This window comes from Panthera pardus, unplaced genomic scaffold (genome assembly GCF_024362965.1).
Source record: "Panthera pardus isolate Hobbes unplaced genomic scaffold, ASM2436296v1 HiC_scaffold_16, whole genome shotgun sequence".
Classification (NCBI taxonomy): domain Eukaryota; kingdom Metazoa; phylum Chordata; class Mammalia; order Carnivora; family Felidae; genus Panthera; species Panthera pardus.
In genome coordinates, this window is record NW_026526721.1 from 44,537,417 (window position 1) to 44,557,669 (window position 20,253).

A 20,253-nucleotide genomic window follows, 5' to 3' on the forward strand; every position below is an offset into this window, starting at 1 on the left:
TTCCTTTGTCATTATATTTTTTCTTAACTACCTTTTCATTTTCATTACTGGCCACTTATTTTTAATTATAAGAATATTGTCAAGATAACTATTAGTAGGCATAAAACTTTCATTGAAAAAAGATATATTAAGCATATACTCTATACAAGTGGATATTAAAAACAGATTGATGAACATCCCTTTTTGTACATATGGGTTTTATTTACCATATTCTGCTAAATGTATCAGAATGCTTCCTCAGGTATAAAGCTAGAAATAACATGATGTATAATTGTATTGTCTGTCCCAGAGAGCTTTTGTTACATTAGTATTTTAAGAATAACCTGCCATATTCTACACAGCTGCCCAGCAAACAGTAATACCTTCAGTCATAATAACACTTCCTTTGCCTAGTTATCTTGAAGATCTGCTGTCCATATTAATATTTTTATCTTCCAAACATTGATGGAAAAATCACATATGCTTCACATTATTTGGATCCAAAGGTCTTATCAGTTATTGTTAAGAACAGCATAAGTCTCTCTACACGAAAATATTTTTTGGTGAGCAATTCTATTAGAATTCTCTTTTGGAGTATTTTCAACGTGCTTACTGTCTCACACACCTACAAGTATTTCACTTGGTCACATTAATATCTCCCATTTTATTAATTATTAGCAAATGTATGTACCCTTAAGATGAATATTAGCATGGCTATTACTATTAATTTATGAAACTAGTTAAATTGTACCTTATTGTTTTATTGGTATAATAGTAACAGTTATTGTTATTTTCCATTAAATTCATAGCATTCTCACAAGTGCCAAACAACTCACCTTTGCAGTCAGGAATTTTTATTTTGCAGACCATTTGAGTGAATCCCCAGAAAAGGATAACTTTTAAATTGCTTTGGAGAGTCTTCTAATGCTTCTGTTGTTGTCAAGTAACCACCTGGGGAGTATTGTTCCATTTCTTCAAGAGGATAATGTCAATCTGTGGACCTATAACTCTAACAACAATGCATAGGTAATATAACCTCGGTTGTAGCATTATAGACTTATCAAAGTCTCTTCCATATTTCATAGATCAACTCTATTATTTGGTGAAGTCTTGAATATATGTTAACCAGTTACCACCTAAAAGAAGATACTATTGTCCTAGTAGGCATAACCCAGTCTGGAAGATGTTGAGGCAAGGATTTCAACAGAAAATCAGCAAGATTAGAACAGAAATTCCATTTCTGGAAAAGAAATTACAACATTTTAGCAAATTGGTTGGGAAGTCTGGTGTTCAATATTCTGTATTAATCTGACTCTTGGTATTTTTGGTTGGGATTGAAGTTATCTGAAGATGCATGTTTTCTGTTCTTGCTAACAGTAAAGAATAAAAGTGTGTCATTTCACGAAATATTAGCACACCATTAACTGGATAGAAATATGGATAGATTCTGGAAGACTAATAGGCCAGAAAAAGTAAGCCACATTTAGGTGGTATGTTAAACATATGACACATGTGATGCCATCTAAATAAAAATATACTTTGATTTCCTCCTGTCTCCTTAACTTTTTTCCAGTGGGGAAGGAAATCTTTCTTAGCACTATAAATTTGGACATATCCCATGAGTATTCTATTTTAGACAAGGGATAGTCATGTAACCTCATAATTGTAGACCCAATTTAGTACTTAGAATATCCATCAAAATACTAATTAAACACTAATTAATTCAAGAGTATGATTTCTTAAAACATTTTTCTCCTTTTCTAACTCTACTCTTCTAAACCCTGAGAGGCTACCTGTTTTTAGGTTGAGTGATATAGTTGACTTCTACTTTCTCTTCATATTCAAGGGTTTCCACATTAGTTCTGGTTTAATCTACCAGGAAAGAGAAGAGATTTAAGAGGATGGGACATTTTTTACTTGCATTGGTGGCTTCTCTGTTTCTGGTTCTGGCAGGGATTTAACTCTTTTTTTTTTTTTTCCTTTCTCATGAGTTGCTATTGTAAATTTTTTAGATTTTCACATCTGCGGCCATCTTTCTCATGCAGTTCCTTTGAACTGAGAAGAGGCATCTCTATTCCAATTGGACCCTTATGACTCATTCAACATTCTCTATAAACCTAGTGTTCATCTCCTGTATTTTAAATACTTTATTTTTTAATGCAGTTTTAGGTTCACAATAAAATTGAAGGGAAGGTACAGAGATTTTCCATATACCTTTTCCCATACGTGTGTATACACTCCCCCATTATCAACATCCTCCACCAGCGTACCTTTGTTATAATTAATGAACCTACACTGACATATCGTTAACACCACCCAAAGTCCTTATTTTACATTGTGGTTCATCCTTAGTGTTGCATATTCTGTGGGTTTGGACAAATGTATAATGCTTGTATCCATCACTATAGTATTATAAAGAGTATTTTCACAGACCTAAAATTCTCTGTGCCCCATCTACTTCCCCTCCCTACCCAGTAATCCTTGGTAGCCACTGATCTTTTACTGACTCCATATTTTGCCTTTTCAAGAGTGTCATATGGTTGGAATCATACAGTATCTAGCCTTTTCAGATTGGTTTCCATGTTCATGTCTTTTCATGGTTTGATAGCTTATTTCATTTTAGTGCTGAGTAATAGTCCATTGTCTGGATATACCACTGTTTATTTATTCATTCATCTACTTAAGGAAATCTTGGTTGCTTCTCAGTTTTGGCAACTATGAATAAAGCTGCTATTACAGTGGGAAGGATTTTGTGTGGACATAAATTTTCAACTCCTTTGGGTGAATATCAAGTAGTATAGCTGCCAGATTATATTGTAACAATATGTTTAGTTTTTAAAGAAACTGCCAAACTCTTTCTTCCAAATGTAACATTTTGCATTGCCACCACCTGTTCCTCTTGCTTCTCATCCACACCAGCATTTGCTGTTGTCAGTGTTCTGGACTTGAGCATTTCTTATAGCGGTGTAATGGTGTATCATTGTTGTTTTACTATGGATTTCCTTGATAACATACATCCTGTTTTTTATTGCTGGAGTTCTTCACCTTTTTACTGTCCCTCTGAGACTGAATTCAAAATGGCCTGATTAAATAGTCATTCTCATATGTTCCATTCATTCCTTGCTCTACAAATTGAGGTTCAGACTGCTTCCATTGCAGCCACCCCTATCTTATTTTTCACAAATTATGTAGGCTTTCTCAGGCATAATATATTATCCAAAATTACCACAAGATCTTCCAGCGCACATGCTCTTCTTATAATATTCTTTCCATTGAGATATGGGGCCTACATTTTCTGAAGAAGACTAGACCACACGGAGATGTCAAGTGTAGAAATTCTGATTGACAGTCCCAAATGAGGCATCAGCCAGCATCAACTGGCAGATATGCAAGGGAAGATGCTTGAGTCACTCATAGCCAATGAGTCTCCTGAGCTTAGGCCTCAGACAGCATGAAACAGAGACTGGATCTGCTCCCTGATGTGCCCTGTTTGAATTCCTATCCCACTGAGTCCATGAGTATAATGGAATGATTGCTTTATGCCACTAAGGTACAAACAATGAAAAAGTGGAATATTAGGAGTGAATTATACACCAGCACTCTATGTCTCCCATGTGCAGCAAATATATCTTAAGCTTCAAGTGGTCTGATGGATCTTTCTCAACTCGTACCAACCATTTTATCTTTGCAGTAAGACGACAGATGTCTTCACAAAGGTTTCATCATAAGCTTCCTTCTCTAAACCTTAATCTTTTTTCTAACAGATGGGTCCAAGGGACAAGAGTGGATTCATGTAAAGTTCCTTTGTAAATGCACATAATAATCTGTCTTTCCTAATCTTGGTATCTGTTCACTGTCAAAATGTCAGTTTTAACATTTGTTACACACAGTATAAACCATCCATGGAAGTTTGGAGCAAAGATGAGAGATGTCTTCCTGTGAGGCTCCAAAGACAGGTTTTACACCATGCCCACAGAGATCAACAATAGCAATATAGAACCAGGAAACTCAGGGGCCCACCTCTAAAGAAATAAAATTGAATTTCTAAAGAGGATAAGGGTCCTGAAATGGGTTTTGTTTCCCTAAGAGTAAAGGGTTTATTATTCTAGCATAAGGATGGAGTAAAGTCTAAGTAGCCTGACTGCTTTCTGCCCAAAGTAAACTTTCAGTCAACCCTCAATGCTGAAGAGAGACCTGATTTGCAAAAAGAATTAATATAAGAGAGATCCACAGTAGCTAATTTTATTAATTAGTCCTTCCTTTAGAAATATGAATGAAAGCAAAATAACTAGTCTTTTAAAAGTTTTTATTTAGGGGTGCCTGGGTGGCTCAGTCAGGTAAGCGTCCGACTCCGACTCAGGTCATGATCTCACGGTTCAGGAGTTCAAGCCCCATGTCGGGCTGTGTGCTGACAACTCAGAGCTTGCAGCCTGTTTGAGATTCTGTGTCTCTCACTCTCTTTCTGCCCCTCCCCCGCTTACACACACTCTCTCTCTCTCTCTCTCTGTCAAAAATAAATAAAAACATTAAAAATTGTTTTTTAAAGTTTTTATTTAAATTTCAGTTACTTAACTTACAGTGTACTATTAGTTTCAAGTGTACAATAAAGTGATTCAGCACTTCCATACAATACCTGGTGCTCATCACAAGTGCAGTCCTTAATCCCAGCACCGATTCAACCCATTCCCCCCACCCACCTCCCTTCTGGTAACCATCAGTTTGTTCTCTATAGTTAAGAATCCATTTCTTGGTTTGCTTCTATCTTTCTCTTTGCTTGTTTTGTTTCTTAAATCCCGTACATGACTGAAATAATATGGTATTTGTCTGTCTCTGACTCACTTAATTTGCTTAGCATAATACTCTCTAGTTCCATCTGTGTCATAGCAAATGGCAAGATTTCATTACTTTTTATGACTGAGGTTATATATATAACCTCTTCTTTGTCCATTCATCGGTCAACGGACACTTGGGCTGTTTCCATAATTTGGTTACTGTTGATAATGCTGCTATAAACATTGGGGTGCATGTATTCCTTTGAATTAGTATTTTTGTATTCTTTGGGTAAATACCAAGTAGTGCCATTGCTGGATTGTAGGGTAGTTCTATTTTTGACTTTTTGAAGAATCTTCACTGTTTTCCAGAATGGCTGCACCAATATGCATTCTCACTAATAGTGTAAGAGTGTTTCCCTTTCTTCATATCCTTGCCAATGCACACTGTTTCTTGTGTTGTTGATTTTAGCCATTCTGACAGGTGGAGATGATATCCCATTGTAGTTTTGATTTGTATTACCCTGTGATGAGTGAAATTGACTATTGTTTCACTTGTCTGTTGACCATATATATGTCTTCCTTGGAAAAATGTCTATTTATGTGGTCTACCCAATTTTTTAATTGGATAATTTGGCTCTTGGGTGTTGAGTTTTATAAGCTCTTTACATATTTTGGATACTAATCATTTATCAGATACGTCATTTGCAAATATCGTCTTCCATTCTATAGGTTGCTTTTTAGTTTTGTTGATTGTTTCCTTTCACTGTGCAGAAGCTTGTTATCTTGATGTAGTCCCAGTAGTTTATTTTTGCTCTTGTTTCCCTTGCCTCAGGACACATATCTAGAAAGAAGTTACTGCCAACTAGTCTTTTATGGAAAATGAATCTCCACTTCCATACTTTCCCTCCAAAAAGGTAAGTTAATTAAACAAAACTGGTGATCTTGGAAAATGGAGATATTTTAAGATTATATAATTGTTATTCTTTTAAAGAACTGTTCTGACAACACCAGCATCCATTTTTTTTTCTTCTTTGAGAACCACCCCTCGACTACTTTCAATTTGCATGGTCCTCAAGGTGATTAACCTACCCCCTGCTATTAGGAGTAGACATATGAACTATCCAAACTGTGAGAATTCTGAATCCCTTTGGCAATGGTAATTTAAAATTTGTCTGTATGACCAAAGTTGAGCTAGTAATAGCCAATGAATGTCATTCTCCTTTTCTGGTTAAGGCAGTTGGAAACAGATTTCTGTTATTTGAAACCAAAGAGGTCTGATTCATAGATTACTCATCATTATTAAAGAAAATATTACTATATAAAAACAAAAAAACCTGAACTTTTATTAAAAGAGACTAATCAGACATTCAGAAAGTTGTGGGTATTAAAAATAATGTTATTAAGGAAGTACAAAAGTGAGAGGCAGAGAGTTCAGGAAGAAAGAGTTTTGGAGGAGGAGTTAAGATGGTGGTGGAGTAGGGGAACCCTAAGCTTGCCTCATCCCTTGAATACAGAGAGATAAATATCAAATGATTCTAAACACCCAAGAAATTGATCTGAAGACTGCGAGAACAAACTGCACATATACAGGTGCAAAAATGGCCACATTGTGGAAGGAGCTAGCTATTTTTAACAAGCAGGCAAAACAAACCTAGTTAAAATTTTCAACAGAGCAGACAAGGTCCAAATACCCCCACTGCAGGCAAGGAGAAACTCTGCAGAGGATTAATCTGAGGTAAGGAGCATCCAAAGCATAATAGCAGAGTGGACACCATGAAACACCTCCTGAAGCCCCAGGCCCAAGACAGTAGAGGACCTCTTCTTAGTATGGCCATTATTCTCAGGAGCAGGAATATAACAGATTTTCCTAACAATTACACACACACACAAACATTGACCTAGACAAAATGTCATGTCTAAGGAATTCACTCCAAAAGAAAGAGCAGGAAAAAGTAACAGCCAGATTTAATCAATACAGATATAAGTAAGATTCCTGAACCAGATTTAAAACAGCAGTCACACAGATACTAGCTGGGCTTGAGAAAAGCATAAAGGACACTAAAGAACACCTTACTACAGTGATAGAAGAACTAAAAACTACTCAGGCCAAAATAAAAAATGCTATAACTGAGAGGCAAACTGATTGGTGGAATGGCAACAAGGATCGATGAAGTAAAGGAATGAATCAGTGATATAGAAGATAAAATTATGGAAAATAATGAGCTGAAAAGAAGAGGTAAAGATAGGTATTGGATCATGAAAGTAGACTTAGTGAACTCTATGACTCCTTAAAGAGCAATAACATTTGTATCATAGGAGACCCATAAGAATAAGAGAGAGAAAAAGGGGCAGAAGGTTTATTTGAGCAAATTAGAGTTGAAAATTTCCATAATCTGGGGAAGGAAACAGACATCAAAATCTAAAAAGCACAGAAAACTCCCATTAAATTCAACAAGACATACAGGGCGCCTGGGTGGCTCATTAGTCAAGTGTCTGACTCTTGACTTTGGCTCCGGTCATGATCTCATGGTTTGTGAGTTTGAGGGCCACATGGGGCTCCACACTGAACGTGTAGAGCCTGCTTGGGATTCTGTCTCCCATTCTCTCTGCTCTCACTTCCACTTGGTCTCTATCTCTTTCTCAAAAATAAATTTAAAAAAATGTAAAAAATTCAACAAGATATAGAAACATAGACAAATTCACAAAATACACAGACAAGGAAAGAATCCTGAAAGCAGCAAGGGAAAAAGTCCTTAATGAACAAGGGAGGACAGATCAGGTTTGCAGCAGCTCTATCCACAGAAACTTGGAAGACCTGAAAGGAGTGGCATGATATATTCAATTTGCTAAGTGGGAAAAATATGCAACCCAGAATACTTTATACAACAAGGCCGTCATTCAGAATAGAAGGAGACATAAAGAGTTTTCCAGACAAATGAAAACTAAAGGAGATCATGATCACTAAACCAGCCCTGCATCATATATTAAATGGGTCTCTTTGGTTGGTGAAAAAAAAAGATTAAGAGCAACAAAGACTACAAAGGAACAGAGAACATCACCCAGAAACACCAACTTTACAGGTAACAAAATGGTACTAAATTCATATCTTTTGAATAATAATCAGTTTGAATGTAAATGGACTAAATACTCCAATCAGACACATAGTGTATCAGAATGGATAAAAACAAGATCCATTTATATGCTGCCTACAACAGACTAATTTTAGACCTAAAGACACCTGAAGATTGAAAATTAAGGGATGCAGAACCATCTATAAAGCTAATGGATGTCAAAAGAAAGCTGGAGTAACCATAATTATATCAGACAAGCTAGATTTTAAACCAAAGACTGTAACAAGATATGAAGAAGGGCATTATATCATACTTGAGGGGTCTATCCATCAAGAAGATCTAACAATTGATATTATTTTGATAATATTTATGCTCTCAACTTGAAAGCACACAAATATGTAAACCAATTAATCACAAACATAAAGAAACTCATTGATAATAATAGCAGGGGACTTTAATACCCAGCTTACAGCAGTGGACAGGTCATCTAAGCAGAAATCAACAAGGACACGGTGCCTTTGAATAATATACTGGGCTGGATGGACTTAACAACATATTCAGACATTTCATTCTAAAACAGCAGAATACACACTCTTTTTGAGTGCCCATGAACATTCTCCAGAATAGATTACATACTGGGTCACAAATCAGGCCTTAACAAGCACAAAAAGGCTGAGATCATACCATGCATATTTTCAGACCACAATGCTATGAAACTTGAAATCAACCACAATAAAAAATTTGGAAAACCCTCAAATACATGGAGGGTTAAAGAACATCCCACTAAACATCCCACTAAAGAATGAATGCATTAACCAGGAAATTAAAGAAGAAATTTAAAAAAAACCCTCAAATACACAACCTAACCTTACACTTAAAGGAGCTACAAAAGGAACAGCAAATAAAGACTAAAGGCAGCAGAAGAAGAGAAATAACAAAGATCAGGACAGAAATAAATGATATAGAAAATAAAAAAAAACAGTAGAACAGATCAATGAAATTGAGAGCTGTTTTTTTGAAAGAATTAATAAAATTGATAAACCCCTAGCCAGACTTATCAAAAAGCGCAGAGAAAGGACCCAAATAAATAAAATCATGAATGAAAGAGGCGAGATCACAAACAATACCACAGAAATACAAACAATTGTAAGAGATTTTATGAAAAATTATATGCCAACAAACTTAACAATTTGGAAAAAACGGATACATTCCTACAAATATACAAACTATCAAAATTGAAATGTGAAGAAATAGAAAATTGATAACCAGCAAAGAAATTGAATCAGTAATCAAAAATCTCCCAACAAACAAAACTCTAGGGCCAGGTGGCTTTCCAAGGGAATTCTACCAGACATTTAAAGAACAGTTAATACCTATTCTTCCCAAATTGTTCCAAAAACTAGAAAAGGAAGGAAACCCTCCAAACTAATCTATGAGTCCAGAATTATCTTGATTCCAAAACCAGACAAAAACCCCACTAAAAAAGAATTACAGGCCAATATCTTTGATAAACATGGATGCAAAAATTCACAACAAGATATTAGCAAGTCGATTCCAACAGTACATTAAAATAATTATTCACCATGATCAAGTGGGGTTTATTCCCTGGTGCAGGTGTTTTTGCAAATCAATCAAGGTGATACACCACATTAACAAAAGAAAGGGTAAGAACCATATGATCCTGTCAATAGATGCAGAAAAATCATTTGACAAAATACAACATCCATTCCTGATAAAAATCCTCAACATACTAGGGATAGAGGGAACATACCTCAACATCATAAATGTCATATACAAAAGAACCACAGCTAATGTCATCCTTAACGGGGAAAAACTGAGAGCTTTTCCACTATGGTCATGAAGAAGACAGGGATGTCCACTCTCCCCATTACTATTTAACACAGTACTGGAACTCTTAGCCTTAGCAATCAGAAAAAACCAAAAACCAAAAACCAAAAACCAAAAAAACCTTCCAAATCAGCAAGCAAGAAGTAAACTTTCACTGTTTGCATACCACATTATAATCTATGTAGAAAGCCTAAAAGACTCCACCAAAATTTGTTAGAGCTAATACATGAATTCAGCAAAATTGCAGGATGCAAAACCAATTGTACAGAAATTAGTTGCATTTCTATGCACCAATAATGAAGAAGCAGAAAATGAAATCAAGGAATCAATCACATTTACAAATACACCAAGTTCAATAAGATGTCTTGGAAAACCTAACCAAAAAGGTAAAATATCTGTACTCTCAAAACTATCAAACACTTATGAAAGAAACTGAAGAGGACACAAAGAAATGGAAAAATATTCCATGTTCATGGATTGGAAAAAAACAAATACTGTTACAATGTCTATAGTACTGAAAGCAAACTATCCATTTAATGCCATTGCTATCCAAATACTAAGAGCATTTTTTACAGAGCTAGAACAAATAATTCTAAAATTTGTATTGAACCACTAAAGACTCTGAATAGACAAAGCAATCCTGAAAAAGAAAAGCAAAGCTGAATGCATCATGATTTCAGACTTAAAGCTTTATTACAAAGCTGCAGTGGTCAAGACAGGCAAAAAACCAGACACATTGATCAATGGAACAGAATAGGAAACCCAGAATTGGACCCACAACTGTAAGGTTAACTAATCTACAACAAAGCCAGAAAGAATACCAAATGGTAAAAAGACAGTCTCTTCAAATAATGGTGTTGGGGAAACTGTGTATCAACATGCAAAAGCATTAAACTGGACCACTTTCTTACACCATACACAAAAATAAACTGCAAATGGATAAATTACCTAAATGTGAGACAGGAAACTATCAAAATCCTAGAGGAGAACATAAGTAGCACCCCCTTTGACCTTGGCCATAGAAACTTCTTACTAGACATGTCTCTAGAGGCAAGGGAAGCAAAAGAAAAATGAACTATTGGGACTTCATCAAGATAAAAATCTTCTGCAAAGTGAAGGAAACAATCAACAAAACTAAAAGGCAGCCAATGGAATGGGAGAAGATATTTGCAAATGACACATCTGATAAAGGATTAGCATCCAAAATCTATAAAGAATTTACCAAACTCAACACCCAAAAAACAAATAATCCAGTTAAGAAATGGACTGAAGAATAAATGGACATTTTTCCAAAGATTTCCAAATGGCTAATAGCCACATGAAAAGGTGCTCGATATCACTCATCATCAGGGAAATGCAAATTAAAACTACCATGAGATATTGTCCTACACTGTCAGAATGGCTAGAATCAAAACAATAAGAAATAAGTGACAGTGGAAATGTAGAGAAACAAGAAGCCTATGCACTACTGGTGGGAATGTAAATTTTTTAGCCACTGTGGAAAACAATATGGAGATTCCTCAAAAATTTAAAGTAAACTATGATGGGACACAACCTCATAACTGTCAGAATGGCTAAGATTAACAACATAGAAAACAACATGTTGGTGATGATGCACAGAAAGAAGAACATTCTTACACTGTTGGTGGGAATGCAAACTGGTGCAGCGATTATGGAAAACAGTATGGACTTTACTCAAATAGTTAAAAATAGAACTACCCTAGACCCAGGAATTGCACTACGAGGTATTTACCCAAAGGATACAACAATACAGATTTGAAGGGGTACATACACTCCAATATGGAAAAAGCCCAAATGTCCATCAGCTGATGAATGGATATAGAATAGGTGACACACACACACACACACACACACACACACACACACACAATGGAATAGTACTCAGCCATCAAAAAGAATAAAATCTTACCATTTGCAACAATGTGTGGAGCTAGAGAAATAAGTCAGTCAGAGGAACACAAATACCATGTGATTTCACTCCTATATGGAATTTAAGAGAGCCAAAGCAGATGAACATATGGGAAGGAAAAAAAAGAGAGAGAAGGAAGCAAATAAACCACAAGAGACTCTTAATGACAGAGAACAAACTGAGGGTTGGTGGAAGGAGGTAGGTGGGAGGATAGGCTAAATGGGTGATGAGCACTAGGCGTTATATGTAAGTGATGAATCAATAAATTCTACCCTTGAAACCATTATTACACTATATATTAAGTAACTAGCATTTGTATACAAATCTGAGAAAAAAATATTATTAAACTTTTATTAAATTAAATATTAAATATTAAAAAAATATTATTAAACTTTTAAATTAATAGGAAGGAGAGCCAATAAGTTCTCTAAAATTTGATCAAATAGAAAAAGAATTGTAAAATATGATTGAAAAATTAACAGACATAAAAAAGGAAACCACAAAGTCCAAAATCTATATAACAGTATACCAAAGAGAGAAAACAAATAAAAGAATGTGTGAATAGAATATAACTAATAAAATAACATTTCCCAGAGACAAATACAGATGTTGTTTTTAAAAATAGATTTAATTTTTGGAGCACATGGGTAGCTCAGTTGGTTAAGTGTCCAACTCTTGACTTTGGCTCAGGTCATGATAGGCTTTCATTGTTTGTGGGATCAAGCCCCGCCTTGGGCTCTGAGCTCATAGTGTGGAGCCTCCTTGGGATTCTCTCTCTCCCTCTCTCTTTACCCCTCCCCTGCCTCTGTGTGCTCTTTCTCCCTCTCTCTAAAAATAAATACATAAACATCTAAAAATAGACTTTATTTTATAGAGCAGAAGGTACAGAGAATTCCCACTTATCCCCTTCCCCCGGCACACAGATTTTCTATTATTAACATCTTGCGTTGGTATGATACACATATTATAATTAATGAGCCAATATTGATACATTACTATTAAATAAAATTTATAGTTTATATTAAGTTCACTTTTTGGTTGTACAGTTCTGTGGTTTTGATAAACGCATAAAGGTGCCATTATTGTTATTACTTAAATTTTGAAAATGAGCAGAAAGAATAAGAAGAAAAGTTCAATTCTAAATAGACTATCTTGAATTTAGGAACGCCAAATATAACTGGAAGATCCTTACCATTTTCAAAAAGAGAGAAAAATGGGGGTTAGATTCATTGAAATGAAAATCACTAACATCAAATATTAGCAATCACAGGTGACAATGGAGCATGATTTCAAAATTTTGCTAAGAAATAATTATACACTCAGCCAACCTGTAAGAAAATAATAAAAATTTTCTGACATATTAGAGTAGAATATTTTTTTTAAAAAAACATAAAGGTCTGAGTTTATTTCCCATATGCTCTTTTAAAAGAAATAAGTTAAATTGGTGACAGACTATAGGAAAACATATTTTAGGCCACATGGAAATATTATCATTAAATTTAAATATTAAACTAAAGGATTGAAATATTTTTAGAAGTCCAATTTAACAAATGGTTTTCTAGCTTTGAAATAGGTCAGTACTAGATAAATCTTACTGATGATTTAAAGAAGACAATTTTTATCAACAAAGAAAAAATAACCTAGTAATTTGAAAAACAAACAGGAAAACAAAAATGTTTAAACTAAACACATTTGACAAATTAATACATAGAATGATACTGTAAAATTAATGAAGTCCTAGAGAAGTTTTTAATCTGAGCCACTAGACCAACATGCTGGCACAGGATTAGTCCTTAAGTTTCATTTCATTCCCCCTAGATGTAATCACCAATGTTTCAGCGAATAATACTTGCATAATACTATAATCAACACAGTGTATTAGCATAACTGATACTGAAAATATGGAAAAGTTAGTCATAGTTACTAAACAGAATGTATATGTTTTAATTAAACCTTTGGGCTGTAAAACAATAATGGTAATGGTTATGATCATAATTAAGAATAATAATGCTATATTTGACAAGGTTATGGTAAAGAGACAGAAATGTAAAAGGATATATAGACTGCTCATTTCAAAACTTAATATTTGGGCAGCTAAGAGGTACTCTAAATAAAGAAGAATTAAAGATCAGTGGAGAAATAATTTAACAGTATATGGAGACAGAGAAAAATAGTAAAGAAGTTAGTGTAGGTAAGCTTAATTCCACATTTTCATATCAGAGAGTTAAAAGATGCTTTTTAAATTTGATAAATTAAAAAAACACTAACATTTTACCTAGAGCTTCACTATCCAATACAATAGTTACTAAGCCACATGTATCAAATAAATTTATATTGGTTAAAATTAAATAATTTACAACGTATTTCCAGGTTACATTAGCCATATTTCAAATGCTCAGTAGTCACATATGGCTAATGGCTGCGCTTTTTGGGGAATGTAGAATAGAACATTTCTCTCATATTGGAAAGTTCTTTTGGAAAACACTGATTTAGAATAATGAAAATAAATACCAGAAAACAAAATCCGAAATACGTAGATGGGTTAATCACAAGGATTGGGTCTAAGAGTTGAAAATCGTTAGAGATTTTTAATTTTATACACAACTGGGGAGTTTAGATTTGTATTTATATATGGTTATATTACTTTTAAAATAACAAAAAGTATAATAAAAAATGAATAATCAACACAATTTATAACTCTCCCAAAATACTTGTTATTAATTTTTAATAAATTAAATTGTACTTAAAGCCACATGAATAAGTAATGATAGATATAATTTTTTTAGGAAATACTTGGTATCAGCCAAAAAACAGGTTGAATGCAAAGAACATGAGCAAATACTCAGCTACTTATTACCTGTGTAACTCTGGATAGTTTATCTTTCAAGCTTCACTTTCTCAAATGCATATCATTGGTACTGTTATCGTTGAGTTGTTGGCTGTTGATAAAATAGAACAGCATGGCTCCAATTGCTTCCATTTCTCCTTTACATTTTGTTTTGTGAGGGAACAAATAAAGATCAAAATTGAGTTATTAGGTTAGTTGTGTCAGGTTAGTATCTGAAAGGAGGGATGGTACACAAAGGAAGTATTTAAAGACAAGGTAAAATAAATGTATTTGCTTAAATTATTTTGCATTTTTGCCTAGATTTTATAACAGAGAGTCATTGCTTTATTTTTGTCATTGTAGAATATTAAGATTTTCTTTAGCAAAAGCATTGCTGAAGGAAACATTCAACAAAACTAAAAGGCAACCTACAGAATGGGAGAAGATATTTGCAAACGACATATCCAATAAATAGTATCCAAAGTTTATAAAGAATTTATCAAACTCAACACACAAAAAGCAAATAGTACTTGGATAGTACCTGGCACACAATAAATACTATGTAACTGCTTTCTAAGTAATAGAAAAATTAATACTTTTAATTTATTATATTGCAAGATGACATTTTTATTGGATTTTCTTTTTTCTTTTTTTTAATTTTTACTTTGGTGCTTATAACAAATTAAAGTTATAGAAAGATAACATCAAGTAACAACCTTGGTATGCTAAAAATGAAACAGTGGTGAGCAGATTCTCAGGCTTTCCTATGAACCGTCATATTTAAAAAAAAAAAAAAAAAAAAAAAAAAAACTACTAACATGAAAACGGGATCCTGACATTTCTACATGCAAATTTAAAACTAAAGAAGAAGAAGAAAAAAAAAGCCCCATAACACAAAGACAAACACATTATCATCTAAATGCAAAAGTCTTGCTGCTTCTTTAACGAATTTCTGGGTAAGGATATTAGTTTTGGAACCTCCACTACTGTTACTGAGTCCCTCAGGTTACTGTGATCTTATGAAACCCTGGTAGTTTAACAGCCAGAATAGGCATAGCAGGGTTGATGGCAGCTTCTGAACCATTTTTAAAATGTAGCATCTAGCAATGTAGACTAGGCACATTGGCAAGTAATTCTATTCAGAATTGAAATATTTTTAAATAATATTATGGTTTTCCATTAGGGTGACTATTTTTAATGTCTTTGACCAACTCAATGTAATATACAAAAAGCACATCATGTCAGGCTAGCTTTGAAGACAATGTAAACCCATGTAGCAGCAGAGTTATTGTTCAAAGTGTGCTTCATTTTCGTTCATGATAAACATGACTGTGTGTCACAGAATTGTTGTAGTAAGAATAGGCTTTTCTTGTAAAAAGTTGTACTGTGCCTATGCAATGTTTACGTGGCTTTCAGATTCCTTTCTTATTTTCCCCAATAGTAAACAAGCAAACAGTGAAAATAAACCTATATATAGAGAGAATAAAATTATATCTATATCTTCATATAGATATAGACATATATAAAATATGTGCTATCCAATGTGGTAGCCACTGCCATATATGGCTATTTAATTTTAAATTTATTAAATTTAAGAAAAACTAAAAATGCATTTACTCAGTCATTCTAGACCACATTCACATACTGAAAAGCTATATGTGAATGTGGTTACTGGCTACTGTATTGAACAACACAGATATACAAAATCTCTAACACTGCAGTAAGTTCTATTAATCAGTTATTAATATATCATTTGTTTTAGATAAATCACATATGACCTTAATATTTTAACTTGTACATATTCTCAATAAACAAGAAACTTATTTTTTTCCCATTGGATAAAAATACTCAAAAACAAGCATGAATATACTTACGATTTTTTATATATTTACAAAAATTATACAAAATAAATCAGGAAGAAATAATCAATAGTCTTTGACTATACATTAATAATAATCAAAGTCAACTTAGTTTTTATGTTTTTTTCATTAGTATGTAACATTTTATTTTTACCTCTAAAAATAGCAAAGATACTACAATTGAATTCCAAATACTATGAACATCCGTATATTCAAATCCTATGGGCCATTAATAGAATTTAACAGTGAAATACCAGAGGAGTCTCACATTGGCTCTATATTGGAATTTAGTTCCTGAGTAGCAAAAGCCCATTTTCATAACAACTCAGAATGGGCACATCTTACACGCAATATATGTATTTCACATATAGTAAGTTATAATGTTATAATGACTCAAATATTTAATGATCTTTAACAAACAGAAAAAGGAAAACTAGATACTTTTTAATAGTTGAAATATGTAATATTCAATTATCTTTTATGAAAAATTAAGATGATAAATTTGACTCAAAAATAAATATAGTTAGTGTTTAAACACACAGTTATTTAGCACATATTTTTTGTAGACATGTAAAAGAAACATTCTCTGCTTTAAAAACTTTTTGAGGTTCTTGAGAAGGCTGTATATGTGTATCAAAGTTAGACAAAAATGTGAAGAACCATAAGTTAATTGTCAAGTGATTGGTATAAGTGAGTTACATGGAATTTTTAACCATCTAATAATTATAAGATAATATTGAGAAATATTTATATTCCCTATAAACATTTGAACAGCCATAGTAAAGAAACATACTATGATTAAAATGATGGGGAACTCCTGACATAAAAGGCATATTAAGTTTTCATTGGGTTGTTATAGGTCATTTGGAAATATAATGAGATGTCATTCAAAAACTGTTCTTTTTATAATCAAATTTTAATATACAACAAAATATATAGAACTTCATAAATGCAAACATGGTACCTGACTTCAAACTAAACTGAAATATTATGAGAAACATTTTGATAAAAAGTACTTACAAAATCCAGCTTGAGATGCCGGGTTAATTATTTCCTTTCATCTGACACATTTACTCTATCTCTAATTTGTAGTAAGAGAACATGTTTTGCATTAATTGTATCAAAATAGTTAAAATGTTTAGCTGATAATGGTTATTAATATGGATAATATTATTAATAAATTTAACATTTAACTATTTGATATACCCAAATATTTGTATTACAAAACCTAGCTTTGTCTTTTCCTGAAGCAGGTCATGAAGTATCTTTTTTTTTTTTTTTTTTTATAGACCAGTGTTTTTTATTTATTTATTTATTTATTTATTTATTTATTTTTTAATATATGAAATTTACTGTCAAATTGGTTTCCATTAAACACCCAGTGCTCATCCCAAAAGGTTCCCTCCTCAATACCCATCACCCACCCTGCCCTCCCTCCCACCCCCCATCAACCCTCAGTTTGTTCTCAGTTTTTAACAGTCTCTTATGCTTTGGCTCTCTCCCACTCTAACCTCTTTTTTTTTTTTTTTTTCCCTTCCCCTCCCCCATGGGTTTCTGTTATGTTTCTCAGGATCCACATAAGAGTGAAACCATAGGTCATGAAGTATCTTAATACACATATGATATGATAGAAAATTTCTTAGCCTATTTTGATAGACTAATTTGAATACATAAATAGATATTAATAGCAGTATTCCTGTAATATTTTATCTTATTTGTTAAGATGGAAATAGGTGTATTTCAATATATAAAGGTTTTTTTAAAGTTTTACTTTTAGTTTTACTTCTATAATTGGTCTCTGGTTGGTATTTAGAACATGCTCTTTAATGGTATTTATTATAATTCAATAAAAATGAAGTTTTTCATTCAAGTGGGCATGAAAGAAAAACTGAATTAATATGTTACTAACAAAACTGAAATAATTTAAAACAAACTTTAAAAAATTCTCTACATAATTTAGGTAAAATTAATTTTTGTGAATATCTGATGCCACAGAGCCTATTATGTAAACCTCATTAAAAAGGCAAGTAAATTGAATCTAGTTGACTTATTTGGCCATTCTGTATAGCCTTCAGTATTGTAATTGATAGTAGTAAAAGTTCATGTACTAGCTTTCAAAGGATGAAACAATCTTTACCAAAAGTTTAACTCAAGCAAAAGTAGTAATGGTAGAGATCCATGCCTTAAAAGGTGAGGGTATGATTCTTTTCCTCTTCACTAAAATAATGCGAAACTCTATTATGGGGTAATAGATGCCTTGTAATGGAATAATTCATATGTCTGTGACTGCAATATAATATAAGCTTCTAATAGTTAGGAACTAAATCCAAATAATCCTTGTACCTTCCCCATAATGCTTAGCACAGATGCACATGGAAATCTCACCTGGTAAATGTTACTGAATTAGAGTAGTACTAGAGAGAAGATTTTTAATGACTTGCAAACACATTAATATATATATATATATATATATATATATATACACACACACACACACATCATATATATATTTAATAAAATGTATGTATATATTTAATATATGTATATATTATATATATGATGTATATATATTTGCACATATATTTTCTCTTATTACAAAATGCCATACAACATAAAAACAAAAGGTAATATCGGAGCAAAATAAGCTAATGTGTTTTATGTAGCCTCAAGTTGATTTATTTTCTGTGAAGTTTTTAAGATTTGATATGCTTAACAAAAAAGTGAAATAGCCAGCACTGCTTTTGAATGTCTTCTTTCAGAAAAATATTAACTATCTCCTAATATCAAAGAAATATTTCTGAAGTGTGTTTTCCTTCTGATTACATATTTTCTTAAAGTAAAGGGCCTCAGATTAACTATATTTGACTTTGTGGATTTTTTTTTTAATTTTAGTGGTCTGCATTGTAGAACATAAAACCTAAGCTTTTAATTAATTTATACTTTAAAGTTAATGACATGACAGCAACAATACTTTTCACAGCATGTCTCTAAATTTTATATTAACAAAAAAGACTTAGACAATTGTACCTATTCAAAGTACTAATCTTCTAAGACTTGATGTTTTGACATACTTGAGAATCAACACTCTTTATTTATGTAGCTTCTACCTTGACCTTAGAAAATGTAAATTACAGATATAAATGGATTAATTTACTCTTCTACCAGGATAAAATACCTAAGATTTTCTCAAGCCTTGAAACATGCTGAGTATTAAACATTATAATCCTTTTTTTCCTCAAAGAAATTAATTGCAGGTTAAGTCTCTTCTCCTTTCATCATTTTAAAAAGCAAATAGTATTTTTGAATACTATTATTTCTACTATAAAAGATAGCTTATACTAGTTTTTAGTGTTATTTACATATATTTTTAATTGAACTGTGGTTAACATACAATATTATATTAATTTTAGGCGTATAACATAGTGATTTGACATTTATATACATTACGAAATACTCACCATGGTAAGTGTAGTTACCATCTATCACCGTACAAAGTTATTACCATATTATTGACTATATTCCCTATGCTGTACTTTTCATCCCTGTGATTTATTTATTTTACAACTGGAAGTTTATACCTCTTAATCCCCTTTACCTCACATAGTCTTTATTTAATAAAAATTTAATCATTCTTACCTGAATCCAGACCAGGTATATGTACCATATATCATGAAGAACAGCAGTCTGAAAGAATACAAAAGAATTCTGAATATAGTGCTGAAAAATGAGACATGAATGCTTTTCTGAATATGGGTATGATTCAAACAGACAAGTGCAGATAAATCTACATGAATATTGCATCTGGTTCACTGAGTGGCTTATAATTTTGAAACTGTCACATGTCAGCAAATACATCAACACTGCTGGAAAATCAAAAAGGAACTACATTTCTGTTAAGTGAAATTGCTTCCCCCTCACATAAGATAACCATGACTATATTTTAAATAAAAAGTTAGCTTTTAAAAAC

The 20,253-nt window shown here is 32.7% G+C and overlaps 1 long non-coding RNA gene across 1 annotated transcript; it reads right to left on the reverse strand.

Moving 5' to 3' along the window:
- Positions 1–820: 820 nt before the first annotated feature.
- LOC109266212 (uncharacterized) lies at positions 821–20,025 on the reverse strand. The gene is made up of 3 exons (XR_008422672.1): positions 19,923–20,025; positions 14,458–14,585; positions 821–988 (listed from the first exon to the last, which is right to left on the reverse strand). It is a non-coding gene; the product is annotated as an uncharacterized LOC109266212 (long non-coding RNA).
- Positions 20,026–20,253: the final 228 nt, after the last annotated feature.